The sequence below is a fragment of the Balaenoptera physalus genome (assembly GCF_965194825.1).
Source record: "Balaenoptera physalus genome assembly, chromosome: 7".
Taxonomy (NCBI): Eukaryota; Metazoa; Chordata; class Mammalia; order Artiodactyla; family Balaenopteridae; genus Balaenoptera; species Balaenoptera physalus.
The window spans coordinates 68,334,620-68,356,153 of NC_138886.1; positions in this window are offsets into that span (position 1 = coordinate 68,334,620).

Sequence of the window (21,534 nt, forward strand, 5' to 3'; positions counted from 1 at the left end):
TGGAAGATAATTATTGACGGGGGTTCATCACTATTCTCATTTTTGCAGATTTAAATTTTTTTAATTAAAGAAATATTAAAACAAATCCCTAAGAGGCAGGGCCTACATGAAACAGGCATGTATCTGCTTCAGCAAGAGTTTCCCCGAGGCCAACACGGCTTTAATCCAACCACCTGGGACAAAACAGGATCTTGATTTAAGCCGATGATAAGTGCAGAGCCAGCAACCAAAGGAAGCTTTCCTTCTCACACTCTGAAGTCTGTGTCAGCTGCACCGGGCTTGTTCCCATGTGGCCTTTTAGGGTCCTCCAGCCAAAAAGCAGCAAGCTCACATACTTAACCGGAGTTTCACTCTCTTCTCAAGAAATCGAGTGAGTACCCCGTGCATTTCAGATGAAACCCAACAGCTGTGCTCAGCAAATCTTTCCAAGGCTCTCTTCCAGGCATTGCCAAAAAAAGAAAACCAAAGCCTCTTTAATCCCTATTTTTAAATAATAACTGTCTTTGACCCACCACCTCACCCCTAACCCAAGACTGCGTTGATGCCGAGCACACTGTAATTATTCTTATCACAGCACTTATCCCACAGTGTTACAGAATGCTTGTTTGTTGCCCAGACTGGGCTCCTTGGTCTAGGGAGTGGGGGGGGTATCTTGTTCACTATTATATAACCAGCTAAGCACGATGCCTGGAACACCTACATGCTTCCTAAAATAGTTTTGGGTGGCTGAGTGAACAATTTGTAAAACGTGCACAGTTCACAGAGCTTTTCCATCTGGTCTCCTTCTTCCTGCCACCCTAAGAGCTAAGCAGGGCAGAAATTATTCGCCTCCCCACAATATCCCAGATAAGGAAACAAGGCCAAGGGGGCATTCAAGATGCGCTCAATCTCACAGAACAATCAGTGGTAAAACCTGGGCCAGGGCCAATTTTGCTAACTCCTTGAGATGTTCTTTTCATCATATCAAATTCCTTTCTGAGGAAAATTCAAGTTGATCACTCAGAAGACGAGACACTCCTCTAACCACGATCAAAGCGCTTGGCGTTAGGGATCCTGTGGCCTCTGAAGTGACTACATTTAAGAGTGAACAGGACCCAGTGAGCATGGATCTTCCTCGGAAAGCAGGGAGAGTAAACAGCTGGATAAACGCCACTACCCATAAAACCCCAGATGTTCGGCTGGATGTTTCAACACATTAAATGTCTCATCTAATTAATTAAGGTAAAAAGACAACAGGGGCGCTGTACACCATGTTAATCTCCACCAGCCAGCTGACATCAGCTGCTCGACATGCATTAAGCTGTTGCAAAATTTCTCCCTCCAAACACGCCCCTTCCCTCATTTTGCATAAACAACAACCAAGTGCTGTTTTCATAGCCCCTTTGGAGGGATCAGGGGCTGGCTAGGATTACCCTGAGCTGTCATCTATGAGGTCAAATTACCCCCAAGCAGCAGTTCACACAAAACTCGTCCTCTTCTCTTAGCTTCAAGTTGGGGGAAAGAACTGGAAGTTCTGGTGAATCTGTAAATAAAACACTGGCCATCAGCGGAGGTGCATGCCCTCCCCAAACCCATCCACGCACACATGAAATGCAGCCCAGGATTCCTGCTTTGAGTTTCAGCAGGTGAACTGGCAACAACTTGCACGGGGCCAAAGGTCCAAAGAGCAGGTCTCCAGGCACAGCTGCGCTCCATCCCCTTCAGAAAAGCAGCCCAGCGTCCCGTCTCTAGGGTACGAGCATGCTTTATATGTCCTATACGGAGTTACCAACAGGCCTGGGAGCTGTCAAGGGCCTTGTGAATTACTGTGGAATTACCAGGAACTTCACTGTATTTATTGATATTCCATTGCCTTGGCCTCCAAAACTTGGTGCTGAGGTATCTTAGCCTCCATGCTAGGTTTTCAATGCCAAGGTCTTGTTGTGTGAAGATTTCTGGGAACCTTTCCTTCTCTAAACGTGGACCTGTCTCATGCTGTGGGTAATGAGGAGGAAATGGTTCCCATCACCTCTCCCCAGCCCCAGCCCTCCTACCCAATATCATTTCCCACCTAAGCAGCCACAGAAAGGAGTACTTTTGTCCTTCACAGTAGCAAGTGGCCAAGCAAGACACGCAGACAGAACAGATCTGAATCTAGTAGCCAATGCCTAATTTCAACTGTGAGGATTTTCTCCACTGCTTGCTCATAAGCTACTGACTTTACCATCATAAACTGAGTATTCCCCGTGCCCCACTGCTGCTTGCTTCAATTCTAGAAACCTTTGGAATTTCAACTGATACCAAAATTTCAACTACTGTTGTATCCTCCATCAAAAAAGATTTACCAATGCTAATCTACATTTTTTTGTCCTCTGCCTCTAAGGAGCTTCTCAAAATTTGAGCCAAACCTCCTATAATGTCATTAAAGTGAAAGAAAAATAATTTAAACAATGAGTGGAATGATTTTAGAAAAGTAGCCTTATTGAGCTAAATTTATTCCTTTGAGTACCAGAAATATTTTTAAACAAGCATTTGATTCTTAGGGACTGAAGTCACTGTTACAAGATCACCCCCACCCCAAATAAAAGCAGGAGGCTGAATTTCCAGTTTAATTATGACCACAGATGAGCAGCTGGAATGAAATTACTTCACTGTGCTGTGTGTTCATAATTCATCATATCCAAGTGATCTCTGACTTCATTAATGATTTTTCTCTACTTCTCCTCAGATGTTTAGCTTAAAGGGAAATTTTTTAAATTACCTCTTTCCAACTGTACTTTTTCAATATACTCTTCACTCTGGAAATCCAAGTTTACTGATATTAACTTTATACTGATAGTGTAAAACGCACTCCTTCAATAAAACATGACCTTATAAAATGTTAAAGGCAACCCACTCTTATCTCTGAACAAATATCCTGCTTTATATCAACTGCCCAATAACCAATAACAAAAGATTCAAGTTTTACTTTGTTACCTGACAAACACACAAAGATTTCTGGCATAAAAAACCCGAGTTACAGGGCTTCCCTGGTGGCGCAGTGGTTAGGAATCTGCCTGCCAATGCAGGGGACACGGGTTTGAGCCCTGGTCTGGGAAGATCCCACATGCCGCGGAGCAACTAGGCCCGTGAGCCACAACTGCTGAGCCCGCGCGTCTGGAGCCTGTGCTCCGCAACAAGAGAGGCCGCGACAGTGAGAGGCCCGCACACCGCGATGAAGAGTGGCCCCCGCTCACCGCAACTGGAGAAAGCCCTCGCATAGAAACGAAGACCCAACACAGCCATAAATAAATAAATAAATAAATTTAATAAAATTAAAAAAAAAAAACCGAGTTACAGAAATTGTAATTTTTCCTTTTTAGGTTTATATGTTTTAGCTAAAATCAGAACTTGTTAAACCCCTTGGGCTTCTGGAAGAATGCAGCGGATTTAAACAGCATTTCTTACTGGACCTCCCAGATGCTGGCAAAGTCCTAGGGAAAGAGGAGGTTAGGAGAGAACAGGCAGATATACACACACGATGGGTATTCATTCCATTCTTGATTTCTGGTAGAAGACAGCCCTTTACCAAAAAAATTAGATTCACAAAAATAAAATTCTTGGCTCACTATCATCTTTGCGAAGTGACCTCCTCTTTCTCTTCTCAAACCACTGAGGAAATAAACACCATACGTTTCCATTAACCTGGATGAAAACTGTTCTCCATGGGGCCTTTGGCTTTTTATAAAGGTAGAAAATCCGTACACCGGTAGATTTGTACACCTTCAAAGGTAACAATATGAATACTCAACATTTATTGAGCACTGACTGTGTACAAGGCACAGCCCTTAACCCTTTATCTGTATTATCTCTGTCTTTACAACAACCTGCCCTTAGACCAAAAGGCTTACAAAAGACCCAAATCCTCAGGTTGTGAGTCAGGCTGCACAGAGCCCAGGGCTGCAAAGGGCAGTTAGAGGACCAGCTCAATGCAAAAGGCACACAAGGGCATGAACGAGGGAGTGGACCTGGGTGTCCATCTCTGAACCTCTAAGAAGCCTGAGGTGCCAAGGGTGGGCCTCCCCCAAGCTTCCGTGAGACTCTATCCCTTTCCTCATCCTCTCCCCTTTGCTCTTCCCCTAGCTCTTTTTCTCCTCTTGGTGCCCACACTACTCTAAACCTTGAGTCCTTCAGGATTGACGGCAGAGACCATCCCCAACCTAGACAACACTCAGGGAGAGAAAGCCCATTGAGAGAACACAGTGTCAGTGGCCTCAGGTACTCAGGAACCCGACCTTCTGCAACCAGACAAAGGAAAAGTGAAAGCTACTTCCCATAAACCTTTTCACTAACTGGAATCAGGTCATAAGCCACACCCAGCAGCAAGGGGAGCTGCGAAGTCAAGGATCAGGTTTCTTTGGTCACCACAGTGGGCAACAGGCGAGACAGATGGGGATACTTTGAGTGGTCACCCAACAGAATCTGTTGTCAAAGTGAGTCTAACAAAATAAGGCATTTTTATGTATTGTCATGTAGTACATGCAGGTACCATGTAAGCACCGGTGAAAACTCTAATGGAATGGTAATGGGTTTTAAGTATTCACAAAACTAATATGCACATTTCCAGTTGCACACTATTAGAGAGGATTCTAAAGCACTAGCACCTTTACACTAGCAACTGTCTAGCAACTGTCAACATAGTTGCTGTAAAGTTGCACATCCCAATGGAGTTGGACAAAAATGTCATGAAATACTGCAAGCCAAATAGAATTTCAGAAATCACATAGGGGGACAAGAACTATTTACTCTGGAGTGTTGCCTGGTATTAGCTCTAACAGACACACACACACACACACACACACACACACACACACACACACACACACGAATCTCAAACAAAATGAAGCAGCCAAAGCTCAGACTGTGTCTTGCACTTGTTCCCATCATTATATCATTATACCTCCTGGTTAAAGGGTCCCCTGGAGCTGTGCTGGATACAAAGACAAGCTGGTGGCCTCATCTGTCAACTGACTCCAGAGTTTCATTTAGCTTCTCTGGCTGCTTGAGCAGGTATTCCCATATCTGCCCCTTTCCCCTGTAGCCTTCCAAAGCTGCTTACAAGGGTGAAAAGAGACAAAAATCTTCTTGCATAGAGAAGATGCTTTGGTCTTACCTATTCTATTCTCATCCTCTGATAATCCCAACATAACATTCACAAGATAAACAATGCACAATAGTAGTACAATTTTGCTTACTCTTCTATTTGTTCATTGATCCATTTAGTCATTTGTTCATACAGCATTCATAAAGTTCCTATTATATCATGTACCATGTTGGGTGGGGAAAAGAGAAAGCACATATTCCCTGCCTAAAAGCACATATCCATTACTTCTTATCTCCACTTCTTAACATTGGTGCTCAGCGTTCAGAAATGTGGGGAGGCAAAAGAAGAAGCCCTTATGCCTTATGAAGACATTGGTGGCAGCATCCCCAAGGGGCAAGAAAGCAGGCGGTAAGAGGCAGCCAGACAGTCAGGAAGATTAGTTACACTGAACAAATAAGTAAATATAGTGAAAATAAAAGGAGTCAGGTTTCTCACTCTGAGAAGGGATTTCTGAACATGGAAAGAAGGCTGGAAAGACCTCTGAGGTGTTGGAATGGAATTAGAAGTATTGGTGTAAAGTGATGGGTTTTTAAATAAAAAATAGATAAAATATTTATTTTTTCTGTATTTGTGTGTGTGTATATATACATATTTATATGCACAACTGTGTGTGTGCATACAGAAGCAATGAGCACAGTAAGAAATCAAATTTTGGTTTCTAAATATCACCCTCCACTAAAATGAATCAGAACAATTTGAAGAAAAGTTGATTTCAGAGTGGGAGCAGAGAAAATACAAGATGATCCTGGGACATCTGTGTCAGAATATAAGGAAATGCTTAATAAATGATGGGCATCTGTCAAGAGGACAGAGCCAGCTTGAAGAAAACAAATCAGGAACAATTTGAGGATTAAAATGATAGTTAACAGGTTATAACCCATTGGTTAAAACAGAACCATGAGTCCATACTGAACATACATATATAAATGGAGAAGGGAACCCTCTTTCTTACAGTAGAAAGCCAAGTAATAAATGCAGAAATGGGGGAAATAGATTATTTCTATTCAGCAACCATGGTGGTGGTCCATGCAGGTGGGAGTCGACCATGGATGCTAAGGTTGATGGGTGATATTTTGATGAGGAACAGGATATTAGTACAGTACTGTATACCATAGTAATTAAATACAAAGGGAAAATGGCAGCTGTACAGTGGAGACACCTGGCAGACCCCATCATGACCAGATGATCAAGGTTAACATCACCAGTGATAAGACAGGTCATCATCATGTGTCTCTTGACGTGATACACCAGGAATATCTCAGTGCACGGCCTGAGTCTAATTATGAGGAAACACTGGACAGACCGAAGTGAAAGTTTGTCCTACAGAATGAAAGGCCTTTCAAGGGCATGAGACACAGGGAAAAGACAGAGGAATGTTTCCAGGTTAAAGGATACTGATGTGGTAAGATAACTAAATAGAATGCATGTTCCTAGATAGGATCCTGGACCAGAAAGGAAAAGGGGACATTGTTGGAATGCTTGGATAAGTCTGAATGAGGTCTACAGACTGTACAGTGAGTATTGTTGTATCAATGCTGATCTCCTGATTGGGATGCTTCTACAATGATAATGCAGGAGGAGAGGTCCTTGTTTGGGGCAACATTAGTGGTGATGAGCATCTCAGAAAAAAGATGTGTGTCATGTGTGGCCACGTGCATGTGCAGAGAGAAAGAGGGTGACCGGAAATGGAGGTGAAATATTAACAACTGGAAAATCTGAGTGAGGTGGAGGAGATACAGAATTCTTAAACTGTTTTTACATTTTTTTGTATGTTTGAGACCATTGCCATTTTTTATAAGAACGCATGATATAAGAAAGAGGCCCTGATGCCACTAGGACCTGAGTTTAAATTCTAACTCAGTAATTTATTTGATCTATGACCCTAAGGAAATAATTTGAGGTTCAGTTACAGCATTTAAAATTAATTCCTACTGTGCCTCACAAAATTGAGATTAAAGTAGATAACCAATAATAGTCACCATTTACTGAAGACTTATTATTGTATGCTCACATTTTAGAAATCCTATTTCTAAACCACTCAACAACCTGGCATAGTATTATGATTCCCAATTTACAACATGAATAGCCTAAGACTCAGAGAAATGACATGTCATCTCCTTAGCAAAAAAGCAGGGCTCAAGCCAGGAAGTCAGCTTCAAAACCCTACCTTCATTCTACTGCACTGGGCTTTTCAGATGGGCAGCTCTTCCCAGTGTATTTAGGACACTGAAGGAACTCGATCAACATTGATTTTCCTACCAACCACCTAGTAGAAGAGCAGATATATGATTAAATGATTGTACTATAATGTGTTAACAATATTATGTATATGCAAAATGCAATGAGTAACTAAAAAAAGAACAAAGTGATTTTGTGGGGTCTGGCTCTGTGGCAAAAGGGTGAGGAGGGTTCAAAGGCAGTTATACTTAATTGATGTTGAAGGGCGAGAAGGCAATGGAGAAGCAAGGGGAGGCAAGAGGCAAGGGACTTCAGGCAGAAGTTCGGCAGATACAAAGCCATGTCAGCGTGGCGGCCGGGGTGTTGGGGAAGCAGTGCACAGAGGGAGGAAGCCAGCTGGGGAGGGGTAAGTGATAGGTGGGCAGAAACCAGATCAGGAAGAGTCTGACATGCCATGTTTAGAAGTTGACACTTTGGGGCTTGCCTGGTGGCACGGTGGTTAAGAATCCGCCTGCCAATGCAGGGGACACAGGTTCGAGCCCTAGTCCAGGAAGATCCCACATGCCGCGGAGCAACTAAGCCCGTGCGCCACAACCACTGAGCCTGCGCTCTAGAGCCCACACGCCACAACTACTGAAGCCTGTGCGCCTAGAGCCCATGCTTTGCAACAAGAGAAGCCACAGCAATGAGAAGCCCACGCACCGCAACGAAGAGTAGCCCCCGCTCCCTGCAACTAGAGAAAGTCCACATGCAGCAACGAAGACCCAATGCAGCCAAAAATAAATAAATAAAATAAATAAAATTTTTTTAAAAAGTTGACACTTTGCCCTCTTGGCTAGGGAGGACACGGCACATCTGCTATCAGCGTCTCTCCCTACACGTCAGACATTACAAATCATCGCATTTTATGACACTTCAGGCAGCCCACACTTCAGACAGCCACTACCAAATAACTGGAATTGACATCTGAAATAAAATCGTTTGCCGCCCCTGCTCTAGGCAACGGGGAAACTTACAGGGTTTTTAACAGGTGGCTGGTAAGATTGGCTCTGTTCTTAATAGAGCACAACCAGCACAGCAGCAAAGACTGGTCAAGAAACAGACTACAGGGAACTTCCCTGGCGGTCCAGTGGTAAAGAATCCGCCTTCCAATGCCGGGGGCGCAGGTTCGATCCCTGGTCAGGGAACTAAGATCCTACATGCTGCATGGCATAGCCAAAATAAATAAATAAATAAAAAAGAAACAGACTGCAGGCATGGTGACAGGTGAGAAGGCCACTACAACAGTCCTGTGCGATGTATAAAGGAAAGGTGCACATCCAAACAAAGTCAGGATTTGGTCAAACTCCAAGCTTTCATCTAGTCATTGTCAGAAGGCATATTATGGTGGAGAAAGCATATAAAGTGCTCTTCAAACAATAAAATCCAAGGCAAGCTGAAGGCTGTGCTCAGGGGACAGTGAGACCCAGGAAAACAGACTACATACACTAGGAGTGAAGCAGGCAGACCAAGAGAGATGTTAAGTTTCACTAACCTTGAAATTCCACGCAAACATAGTTGCAAACTGACCACAGCAGTACTGTAACACCTATCAGGTATCAGGTGCTGTCAGACTATTAGTCATTCCCGGCAACACTGAGGTGCTCAATTAAAGGATATTATTGAAAGGCAACTAGTCGCAGTTTCTACATCTTGGGAAAAGACATGATATTTAAGCACATATTTTTTTGTTTCTTTTTTAAATTAATTTTTATTGGAGTGTGGTTGATTTACAATGTTGTGTTAGTTTCTGCTGTACAGCAAAGTCAATCAGTTATACATATACATATATCCACTCTTTTTTAGATTCTTTTCCCATATAGGTCATTACAGAGTACTGAGTAGAGTTCCCTGTGCTATACAGTAGCTCCTTATTAGTTATTTACTTTATATATAGTAGTGTGTATATGTCAATCCCAATCTCCCAATTTATCCCTCCCCCCCTTTTTCCCCCTTGGTAACCATAAGTTTGTTTCTGACATCTGTGACTCCTTATCTGTTTTGTAAATAAGTTTAAGCCCTTAAATTAAAATGCACACACATAGATAAACCCCTGTGTGCGCAGAGACCTAGGACACAATGAGGAAGCATTCCAACCCAGGATGTGGGTGAGAAACTGGTTTCTTGAGTTTTAGGAGCAGTGGAGTGCTGGGTGTAGTCAACAGTACTGGGTAGAACTGGGTTTCATCTCTTCTCTGGGCCTCGGTTTCCTTGACTGGAAAGTGAGAGAAGGATAAAGATAATCTCTTCACACATAATAATGCTGCCTCTGAACTCTCCTCTCAGAATGAAAAGAGCAAGGAGGTTTGGGAGAGCGTTCTTGCTATGAGCACAAGAACGTCAGGCTAAATCCTCCTGAGTGCGAATCTGGTGAGGGTAGCAACTCATGTCACATCCAGAAACTTGGTAATACGATTGAGAAAACTGGAAACACATTGCAAGGGAAAGCCTGGGGAGCATACTACATTCTGCTTAAAGATGCTGACTGTTTTTGAAATAAAACTTTAAAACATGCCGTAAAAAGCAACTTTTCCTCTGGGGAAAGAGTGGCCTAAAGTGTCTTTGATTGTAACTATGGGAACGCCTTTCATCTGCGCTCTTTATGAGGTTAATTGTAACTCTCCCCCAAGCTCAGAATCTTTCTGAATCTTCTGGTTGTAATCTTACACTCTGCGTGATAAACCTTCGTGTTCAACAGGCACATTCCAAAATGTTTGAACTCGTGGCTCAGAAAGCAGTCAAATGAGTGAAGGCTGATAAAAAGAAGCTCTGTTTTTGCTAGCCTGCATGCGTGTGTGCACGTGCACGCACACACACACACACACACACACACACACAGCCTGCTGACTTCCAGCTACACCCAGTGAAAGTGCTTTATGTTTGACTTCTGCTCTTCTAAGTGATCAAGCTTCATCAGAAAGGACACCGCAACCCGCACAAATTTGAGGCACTTAGCACAATGCCTGGCTCATGGTAACCCCTCAGTAGCTCATGACTGTTATCGTTTATCCTTCTTTTTCTTCATTATTGCTGATGGACTATAACACTGTTAGTATTTAGCAGTCATTGCGAGATTTATTCCCTCCAATGAGGTCATCTTCGTGGAGCACATAACCACAGAAACACCCCTATGGAATGCTGTCGTGGTAGCCCTTTTTTACCAATGGGCAGAAGACAGTTACCATAAATGTGTTGTTGATACAGAAAAAAAAAAACCCCACCATGTTGTTCTTCACATTGTTTCATATAACAAGGACCTCCACTGAAAACTGTGGTTCATTTTCTCCTCCCAGATGCTAATAGGAATTAATCTCCTGCTGTACTTTCATGGCTCCCTTATAAGAGGCTCACTAGTAATAATTATGTGTGAACATTTATCGAGCATTTGCCACATGCCAGGCACTGTGCTAATCGTTTTGTTTATTATTTCATCTTCACTACAACCCCATAAGATGCTGCTGTTATTCTCACCTACATGAGATGTCTGAGGCTTAGAGAGGTTAAGTTATCCAAGATCATTCATTCAGCGAGACACATAGCTGGCAAGGGGGTGGAACCAAACTCGAACCAGGTGTTTCTGAATCCAGTGTCCGTGTTCATGTTTTTCACTAGATTGTAATTACTAAATAAAGGGTTCTTAACTTAGAATCCTTAAATGAACTTCAAGGGATCCATGAGCCCCCTGGAATTGTATGTAAAATGGTATGTGTATGTACACATTTTCCTTGGAGAAAGTCCAAAACTTTTACCGTATTTTCAAGAGTCCAGGACTCAAAAATATATATATATATTTTTTAAAAAGCTCAGACTCAGGGCTTCCCTGGTGGCGCAGTGGTTGAGAGTCTGCCTGCCAATGCAGGGGACACGGGTTCGAGCCCTGGTCTGGGAAGATCCCACATGCCGCGGAGCAACTAACCCCGTGAGCCACAACTACTGAGCCTGTGCGTCTGGAGCCTGTGCTCCGCAACCGAGAGGCCGCGACAGTGAGAGGCCCGCACACCGCGATGAAGAGGGGCCCCCGCTTGCCGCAACTAGAGAGAGCCCTCGCACAGAAACGAAGACCCAGCACAACCAAAAATAAATAAATAAATTTAAAAAAAAAAAAAGGAAAAAACTCAACTATATGCTATAAAAAAAAAAAAAAAAAAAAAAGCCCAGACTCAGGTGGGACTATATCTTACCATCTTTATATTCTGCACCACCACTCCCCTCACTGCCCCCAGCACCCAAAAGCAGTGCCTAGTACATGATAAGTACTCAACTACCAGTTATCTAATTGACCCCATTCTCTTCTCTGGTCCTTTCTTAGTCTTTTCCCCCATGGAGACGCAATCAGAGTGATGAATTTTTTACAGTTCTGTTTTTAAGCCACGCACATGTGAGAGCTCCATTAGCACAGTTCCAGGGCCCAGCCTTTCACACACTGTTGCCCTTCACAGCCACACGCTACAAAAGAGCAAACAGGACCCCATCCTGCCTTCTCATCTCAGAAAACCACACATCTGCTTGTTCTGGCCTGAAAAGCTCACCTGCTGAGGGAGAAATGCCCAGCACGGCATAGCAGCACACCTGGCCCTTCTGCGTGAGCCTGAGCCCCATTTTCAGAGTCAGCTGTCAAGTAATCCTCTGCTTTATGAACAGTCTCACATTTTAATAAAAGCCATTGTGCAAGGTGAGCTTTTGAAATATGTAAAGTTGGTTTGCAGTCTGCAGCTGCACTTAACAGATGCCCCAATTTCCAACTGGACCGTGTGTAATGGCCAGGAAAATAATAACCCATTACTGCACTTTGGGCATGCCTGTGTGCCAGGCACTGTCCTAGATCCTTCCGTCCATCATCCTGCAATCCTCACAACCACTTAGGCAGATATTACCAACATTTTGCCAATGGAGAACCTGAAGTCCTATCAGAAAGCTTCAATAACTTCTCAAGAGCCAAGATCTGACCCCATGTTGGGCCAACGCCAAAACCCTAACACATCTCTATCCCTGCATGCCCCCATTTTCTCATGGAACCAAAATTATTCTGTTTTTTAGAGAAAGTTTACTCAAGTTGGAAAGTAGCAAAGATGTCCAGGCCTCAACATCTTAAGTAGCTGCAAAACTATCATTTCACAGCACTCTAGCAATACTAAAATGGGATAGCATAGAATGTTTTCCACTCTTCACGAGTAAAGGTAAGAAACAACTAGTGTATTTCTTAAATCTATTCTAGATGCCTCATTAAAAGTCATTTTTGAATCCCATTATTCAGTTACACTCAACAAACAGAGGAGGTTCAAGGCACTCAGCTAGAGAGTATGGAGAAACCCAAAAGAGTGAGGGAGCCTTGGCCCCTCCATGGACCTTCCAATCAGCTGAGCAGACGAATCCCCAGATTGTTTCATACATTGCTAAAGCAAGAGAAGAACAATTTCCTAGCATGCTAATGGACCTCAGAGGAAGGAAATAAAGACAAATTGCTTTTCATGGGGGCGGGGTTGGGGACAGGGGTAGGGAGGAAGGTATGTAATAAATACAGAATTCATGAGGAGACAGCACCCAAGCTGAGAACGAGCAGGCTGTGGCCTGTGAGGGATGAGTGGACAAAGGTGAAGGGCGGTGTCTGAGCAAAGGCTCAGGGAGAAGGCACAAGGCCCTTGACACGATGGTCCACAGCCACTCTCTGCCGGGAGTGCGTGGCCTGGAGGTGGCCGTGAGGCTGGGAATTGCACTGGGAAGGGCTCACCGATCTGCTCCGTTCAGTGAGGGCAATGGGAGCTCAATGACGGTTTTGGATTGGGAGTGACCCGATCAGCTCAATTTTCCAGCAGGATTGATCTGGTGGAAGTGTACAGAGGGAGAAGAGTCCAGAAGCAGGGGAACCAATTACAGTCATCTGGTGGTGAGATGACGAGTCCTAAACTAGAATGTGGAAGTGAGAAAGTAAGGAGTTAAGAAACGGCTGTATCAGGGGGATGCAAGGAAATCCTCCACCAGAGCAACAGTCTGAAATGGGGTGGTTAGAAAGGGAGTTTTGCTTGAGAAAGGGAAGGATTTCAGGTTTTTAAATTGATTGATTCTGATTGATTCAAGCATTTACACGTTAGGATTAACAATTTAGACTAATTTCAAAGTTTAATTGACAGGGAGACCTGGAAACGGGGTCATTCTGGAGTCATTTTCATGCTCTGAGGTTGCCGAGCTCTTTCATAAAGCTGTTTTCTGGCACCTTTTGGCTTAAACTCTCAGAAGCAATCGTAGGAACAGAGGCGCTGCTTGGGAGCGTGTGTTTAAGCAAACAAATCAGAAGTACAGTGGGAGGTGGAACATGGCTGTGGTAGGTTGTGTTTGGAATCTGCCGTTCAAAAGGAAGCTTCAGGAGATGAAGAAGGCGAGTTTCAGCAGCTCATTAATCCTCCAGACGCACCGAAACTCGTATGTGATGCTCACCAAACTCCCCGCTCCGTAAGGAAGGCCTGGCCTGCAGGGGAGTCTTGTGGCCACTGGCCCGGCTCCGAGCAGCTGCGGGAGAGGACGGAGGGGGGCCCTGTGCTGAGCTCAAGGGAAGTCTCCACCTGGGTGGGCCCAGCTTGCCTTTGGGAATTTTCCAGATACACTAGGCCTCTTCAGTATACTGGTAGATCACAAACTTACAAAATCCCTATTTTTCCAATCTGAAATAGCATTACATTCAATTTGCGTGAGGAGGTGCATATATTTTTTGGATTCCAAACAACAAAACTTGTTCTTGAAAGGTTGCAAAGTACAGAAGAAGGGTAGAAAGAAAAAAAGAAAAACTCACTGAGAACTCAAGTATGAACCATCAGTCAACATTTTGGTACTTTACCTTCCAGTCTTTTCCACCTGCATTTTTAACATAGTCAAGAGATTTTCACCTTTAAAATGTGGTTACCCTGTAGAGCGTTATCTAAGAGCTGAGGAATACATTGACTCATGGACTTGTGAAACTCAGATCTGACCAGCCTCTAGTCCAGCACCTGACAGCAGAACAGGTGTCAAGTGTTAAACCAACTTCAAAGTCTCTCCTCAGAACCTCTGGAAACGGATATGACCACATCGATGAGCAATCACTTCAACAGAAATGCTTCTCCCCCGTGCTCCTAGTTTATTTCTTTGTGGCTAATGATGATTAAATAGCTTGCTCATGGAAGGAAGGGAGAGAGAGAGGACGAGGCCGCCCCCCACTCACCCCTACTCTCAGTCATAAGATACCCCGTGGTGTTCTCATAACAACACTTGCACATCTACATCATTTGCTTTTATGTCAACAAACACCTTGGGAGGTGAGCGAGGCTGGTCCTCACCAATTTCCAAAGGAGTCTGGAAACTGAGGCAAATGGAGGGCGAGTGACTCACCAGAGGTCATACAGGTGGTTGGGGGGCAAAGCCAGAACGAGAACTCAGGCAATGTGCCCCCTCCACCCTTTCCAGAGGGGCCCCCGAGCAGACGCCCTGGAGAAGGAAGCAGATGGAGGCTCCTCACGCCGCGGGGAACCCTCCCTGCACCGGTGTGATACGAGTCATCACAGCCATCTCACCGGTCCGGCGTGCAAAACCAACTCACTCTCCCTCTCCGCACCTCCGCAGACTTCTCAAATGCACTGAAAGAACAGATATTCACAATTGGGAGTAATAACTTTTGCGCTCCTGATGTGCATCACATTTCATCTCACAGCAACCCACAAGGAGCCTGGGCCCTCTTTTATAAGTATAAAAAACCAAACAGAAGGGCTCCGCAACTTCTCCAAAGTCCTGCAGTAAGTTCCAGAAACAGGATCCTAAATGCAGCTCTGCACAGCTCTGCATTTTGCCACACTCTTGAAGTTCCGAGGCATTCAGCTCCCGGAAGCTGGGTGAGCTGGACCTTGTCACCCGGGAGAAGGAAAACCCTATCCCAGCAGAGGCTCTCAGACCTCTCACACGCTACCCCGTGTCCCCACCGTGGCCAGGCAGGGCTGCATTCCCGAGGGCGGCCTGCAGGATGGGCGGCAGAGCCCTCACCAACCCACTCAGCCAAAACTGGCCGCAGGCCACAATACTAAGATGCCCAAGCAGTGAAGATACAGTTGTCCCCAAATCTGGAGAAAATATAAGCCCTGTAGTGTGAAACCAAGAAAACATTTCACTACAAAATGCAGCGTGATGAACTGACATGTCCTGCACCACCCCGAGTCATCGGCAGACTTCAGAAGCGTCACCATCGCGGTGGGGGGTGACCCTGAGCAGTGCCTTCCTTCAGGTGACTTTGTATGTAACATAACATAGGAGAGAAAGCAACAAGCAGAGACATGAAAAGGCAGTTCAGCTGATTTTTCACCAAGATACCTGAGCTTTTTCACCAAAGCCATTCCATTCTAAGTTAACTTGCCAGATTTAGAGATACCCGCCTTTGAAAAGAACGGCATTTGAAGACTGACCTTGGTAATCTCTCCTTAATTCATTCGTGGAACTTCTATATACCCAGTTTGTGAGAGTTTATGGAGATATGAATTAAAAGCTATGATCCTTGACCTCAAGGAGCTCCAAGTCCAACAAGTATTTACGCTCCTAGGTAATTGCTTTGATGGCTGTGTTTACATAAAGCTCAAAGGGAGCGCAGAATGCTGAGTGCCTCAATCAGGAGAGGAAATCAGGGAGGGCTTCCAAAATGAGGTGGTATGGGGCTAAGGAGAGTTAGCCAGATCGACCATTCGCAGGGAGGACATCCAAGGAAGAAAGAGCAAAGGTACGAAGTGAGAGAGAGCAAGGTAAATTTCCAAAATTACCATCAGTCCTATATTCCGGGAGCATAGAATGACAGGTGAGAAAGGTCAGGAGACTAGGCTGGACAAGGAGGCAGAGGCCACACCTTGAAGGGCATGCAGAGAAGCTGAACAACATTCAGAGAAGTTTCCATTATACGCTGGAGGTGACAGGGACCCCAAATGAGTCCCGAGCAGGGAAGAGAAGGTCACGTGTCTTTCAAAGATCTGTCTCTGGTTACAACGTAAAGGGTGGATTGGAGAGCCCAGGGAGGCCTATTCGGAAGCTCCTGCACCAGTTCAAACACAATTCATGGGATCCTGAAGCAGGCAGGGGTCTCAGCAGTGGAGAGCAGAAATGTTACGAAGTAGAATCGTCAGGACTTGAAACACCCTTCAGCGTTCTCTGCTGTTAAAGAACCAACGCAGGCCTCGCTCTAGCGAGTGTTTTCAGTGGAAACCCGAATGTTGGAAGTTTAATTACATACAGTGTTGTACATACAGTGGGACAACGGGAGCTGGACTGCAAGGAGAGGTAAGGTCCATTTTGTTATTTGGTTTGTTAGCTAAACAGAGCAGCCTTGGGCTTAGGTTATGGGGCTCCTCGACTGCACCTCCTGGCACGGCTGCCCAAGGAAGAAGCGGGCCCCTGCAGCTCAGAATGGAGCCCAGAGGTCTCCTGCCAGAAGAGGTGAGAGTATTCGGGGCCACCTCTCCGTCTCTGTCTCCCCTGCCCCTTCTGTTCCGGCAGCTGCATTCCAAAGACTAATGAGAACAAGATGCAACATGGTTTAACAGTTTTGATACATTCCTTAGCAAAACACAGTTTCTTTAAAAATACATGGACTGCCTTACAGTGACTCCATCAGGCAAGACACATGTCAGGGAAAAAGCATGAGAAAATTTGGCAGGTACATATAACGTGTCAATAAATTAAACGAAGTTTATTTTCACAAAACCAAATGGTCGGACTTGCGTGCAGTTTCCTACAAAGGACTAAGAATTACTCCCTAGAGAGAGTAATCAAAGTGCAATTAGAGCAGTCTTGGAATTTTTTTAAACATACTATCCTTTCTTCACACATGATTGCTCCTGCATTTTTAGCAAGGGTCCTTAACTCAGAGAAGTAGTAATGGGCTTTTCTAGGTTTGGGTCCTTCTGTGATAACATACAGTCATAAAACAGGTTTTGTGGGGGTTTTTTGGTTTTTTTTACAAAAGCAATTGGTTTACAGTTAAGGCTAAATGTCCTTCACAATGTATCCACTCATCTGTTCATTTAACAAATAATAGCATTGCCTGTTGGGTTGGTCTATTTCAAATGCCGGCAACAAAAAATTTATTTTCCTAATGATGTCAATAATTTTAAGCCCCCCGGCAAGACTTTTACCACTCTGGATATTTCATTAAAATCCTAAGTTATTTGAGTAAAAGGTTTTTTTTAATAAAAAGAGACTATTGTACCAGGGTGACTCCATATTTTCAAAATGCAGCAAGTGGTAAAAAACTAAAAATAGAACTACCATACGACCCAGCAATCCCACTACTGGGCATATACCCTGAGAAAACCGTAATTCAAAAAGAGTCATGTACCAAAATGTTCATTGCAGCTCTATTTACAATAGCCAGGACATGGAAGCAACCTAAGTGTCCATCATCGGATGACTGGATAAAGAAGATGTGTCACATATATACAATGGAATATTACTCAGCCATAAAAAGAAATGAAATGGAGGTATCTGTTATGAGGTGGATGGAGTTAGAGTCTGTCATACAGAGTGAAGTAAGTCAGAAAGAGAAAAACAAATACAGTATGCTAACACATATATATGGAATCTAAGGAAAAAAAAAAAGGTCATGAAGAACCTAGCGGCAAGACGGGAATAAAGACACAGACCTACTAGAGAATGGACTTGAGGATCTGGGGAGGGGGAGGGGTGAGATGTGACAGGGTGAGAGAGTGTCATGGACATATATACACTACCAAATGTAAAATAGATAGCTAGTGGGAAGCAGCCGCATAGCACAGGGAGATCAGCTCGGTGCTCTGTGACCACCTAGAGGGGTGGGATAGGGAGGGTGGGAGGGAGGGAGATGCAAGAGGGAAGAGATATGGGAACATATGTATATGTATAACTGATTCACTTTGTTATAAAGCAGAAACTAACACACCATTTTAAAGCAATTATACTTCAATAAAGATGTTTAAAAAAAAATGCAGCAAGTGGTCAAAGAACAAAGAAACCAACAATTGAGGAAGTTAAATATAGTTTTCAAACAAGTCAGACTAAAGATGGATGATATATGTCTCAGAAGATGGCAAAGAGACTTTGCCTTCCTGTGGCCTAACAGAACTGAAATCATCTTCTTCCAAAAAATAATATCCCACCAGGTTTACAAAGATTTTCAAGATTTTTATCTGGAAATATCTGCAGAATTTCAAAAAGATTCAATTGTAGGAGGCAAGGGGAACAAAGGCTGCTATACACAGTCGTACAGGTTATGTACTGCACAAGGATGACAGGGTGACATCTAAGAAGACACCGTTCACTTTGGAGACACTGTCAATTTATAAATTTAGACAGTTTTTCAGGAGACACTAGTGAAAGGTATTGCTCTGAAACTCAGCATGACAATTTTCTGACAGGTGGAAGTAAAACACATTGAGGAAGGGGGTGCCTGTTTCTAATTTGCACAAAGGCTTCATATGGGTAACAGTGGTTCTGGTGGAAAAGTTATGATTTCTGGATGACACAGTTCAAGTGATTCTTTGGAATGAACTGCTGCTTTGAGTCGGCTTTCCAACCCAGTGCCTTGCACATAGCACTCCTTAAATGTTTATTAAAACAAGCCACCAACATGAGTGTCAGGTACAATCAGCTCAGGTGATTGACCAGGATGTTACTGAAGACAGCATCACGATTCAATTGTTGTAGAAGCAATCGTCTCAGCACAGAGAAGAGCAGGCGAGCTTGAGACCACACACCACACTCCTTAATCCAGGGGCAGCCATGTGCTTCCTCTCCCTCTTCCTCAAACCTGGAAACAAGGAACTCCAAGATGGCTGAGCTGCAGGATGGCAGCAGCCCTGATCTTTTGGTCACTGCACAAAAAAGAGCCTCTGACTTTGATAAACCTTTGTCATAACTAATGAGATGGCAGGGTTTGTTTCTGCAGCATTGACTAGTATTACTTGACTAATACACTAAGGTCAAGACATGGGGCCCTGCGTCCCCCTTCCATGCACTCTCCTCAGGCTGTCCGCCTGCCCAGCCTGCCGTGACCACCTGTATTCAGTAATGCTATGGGGAAGGGGAAGGGGGAGGGAGGAGGGAGAGCAAGGACTCAAGAGTCTCTTACTCTCTGAACCCTCACAGCTGAAGCCTTCTCTGAGGACTGCACGCTTGCAGACACTAACAGTTCCCTTTGAGAGTGACCCCAAGTTTGAACACTGCTCTAGGATGCCTGAAATAATCTTGATGCCATCTGCTTATCCCAAGGAAAAATGTCAGGTCCTCATGGTGTATCTGAAAGGGCACAGAATGAGGAATCAGGAAGAACAGGTTTTAGTGTGGGATTTACAGCTTCCTAGTGACAGAGTGACTCTGAAAGTGCCCCTCATCTCTGATCATCACTGCCCTCTTCTTCAAAATCGGGCTAATGGTATCTTCTCTAAAGGTGATAATGAGGCTACAAAACACAGGTAAAAAGAACATTTGAAACAAAGCATGTAAGCGTAAGAAATAGTAACAAAAGAAGAAAAGCATCCGTTCAAACTTCTCTATATAACCTAGTTCATGAGTCACCCAAACCCCCAAATGTCCTTCCAAATTCTCAGGAGAACAAAAATATTCCTAACTAGACATTTAGGAATGTCTTATTGCACGTGTATTACGTTAGGCTATATGCACAACGCTAATAAAATTTCAGCTTACATCTGTATAACACTCTATAGTTAAGTTCTTTCATATACATGAAATCATGGCAGAGCTGTGCATTTTATATGCTGAATGTGTGTTTTATAAAGCACTTGGGCCTTTGGATAATCTGTGTATATACTACATGCATGCCCATTGTATGTAACTAGGAGTATAATATTATTTAAATTATTACACGATGTATTATCATTGTATCTTTATTTTTATAACATATTAGTGGCAATATATATGATTTATACCATGCTGAGCACTTTGTCAGGAATAAAACCCCTAATTAAAGCTAGATTCAGGGACTTCCCTGGTGGCGCAGTGGTTAAGAATATCTTTATTTTTATAACATATTAGTGGCAATATATATGATTTATACCATGCTGAGCACTTTGTCAGGAACAAAACCCCTAATTAAAGCTAGATTCAGGGACTTCCCTGGTGGCACAGTGGTTAAGAATCTGCCTGCCAATGCAGGGGACACAGGTTCGATACGTGGTCCAGGAAGATCCCACATGCCGCAGAGCAACTAAGCCCGTGCGCCACAACTACTGAGCCTGCGCTCTAGAGCCACAACTACTGAAGCACGTGCCAAAAAGCAATCTATCAATCAATCAATCAATCTAGACTCCTGTGGGAAAATATGATTTGCTTTATGATGATTCATTTTATACTGGTTTCCAGATTATATAGCTACATAAATCAGGGTTCTACCTGAACACAGTTTGTGAAAATAATTAGAAAAAGAGGATATTAAAACCTTTGGAAATTTCCTCTGTTTTTAATTTTCCCCTATGGAATTTATAAGTTTTTTATTTTTAAAAGGAAGTGAGATCATGTGACTTTAAGTGCACAAAAAGCAGTTATAGAAGGAAGTTATATTGATTAAAATAAGGCATGAATAATCTCTCTCTCCCATCATCTATCATTACTTTCCTGGAAAATGGCAAATATCCCACCTCCTTTTAACGGAATCATCTGAGAATGGATTTGAGACTAGAAAATTAATAAAACAAAACGATGCCAGAACCTAACATTCTATGCCTCTTTCTTTCCCTACCCCACTGCTTTTTAGGTGAAACTAGAGAGGAGACTCTTCATCCAATACCAAAAGACTAATTCAATTAAGCTTAAACAGAAGTCCTGTTTTATATGGATATTAGTACAGTCTGCACTGATGTTTATAAAGAGCTTAGAGATTTTTAGGTTATTGATGTTATCTGAACCCCAAGTGCTCAAATAGCCATAGTTATTAATGCAGATTTATCTTAGAGAACTTCAAAAATATACATTTAATTTCTAAGGATGACCAATTTATAATTAAAGAATACTAGCTATAGGAAAATTTACTTTTTTAGCCATCATGCACACACACACACCCCTGTCTCATGATACCTCATTCTTCAAATGTTTAGTCCTTTCAGACTTTTTTTTAAAATAAACAACTCAAAAGTTATATCACCAAAAGAACCATAAGAAGAATATCAAATTCACTTCATACTATGCTGAAATAAAGTTTTGAATCT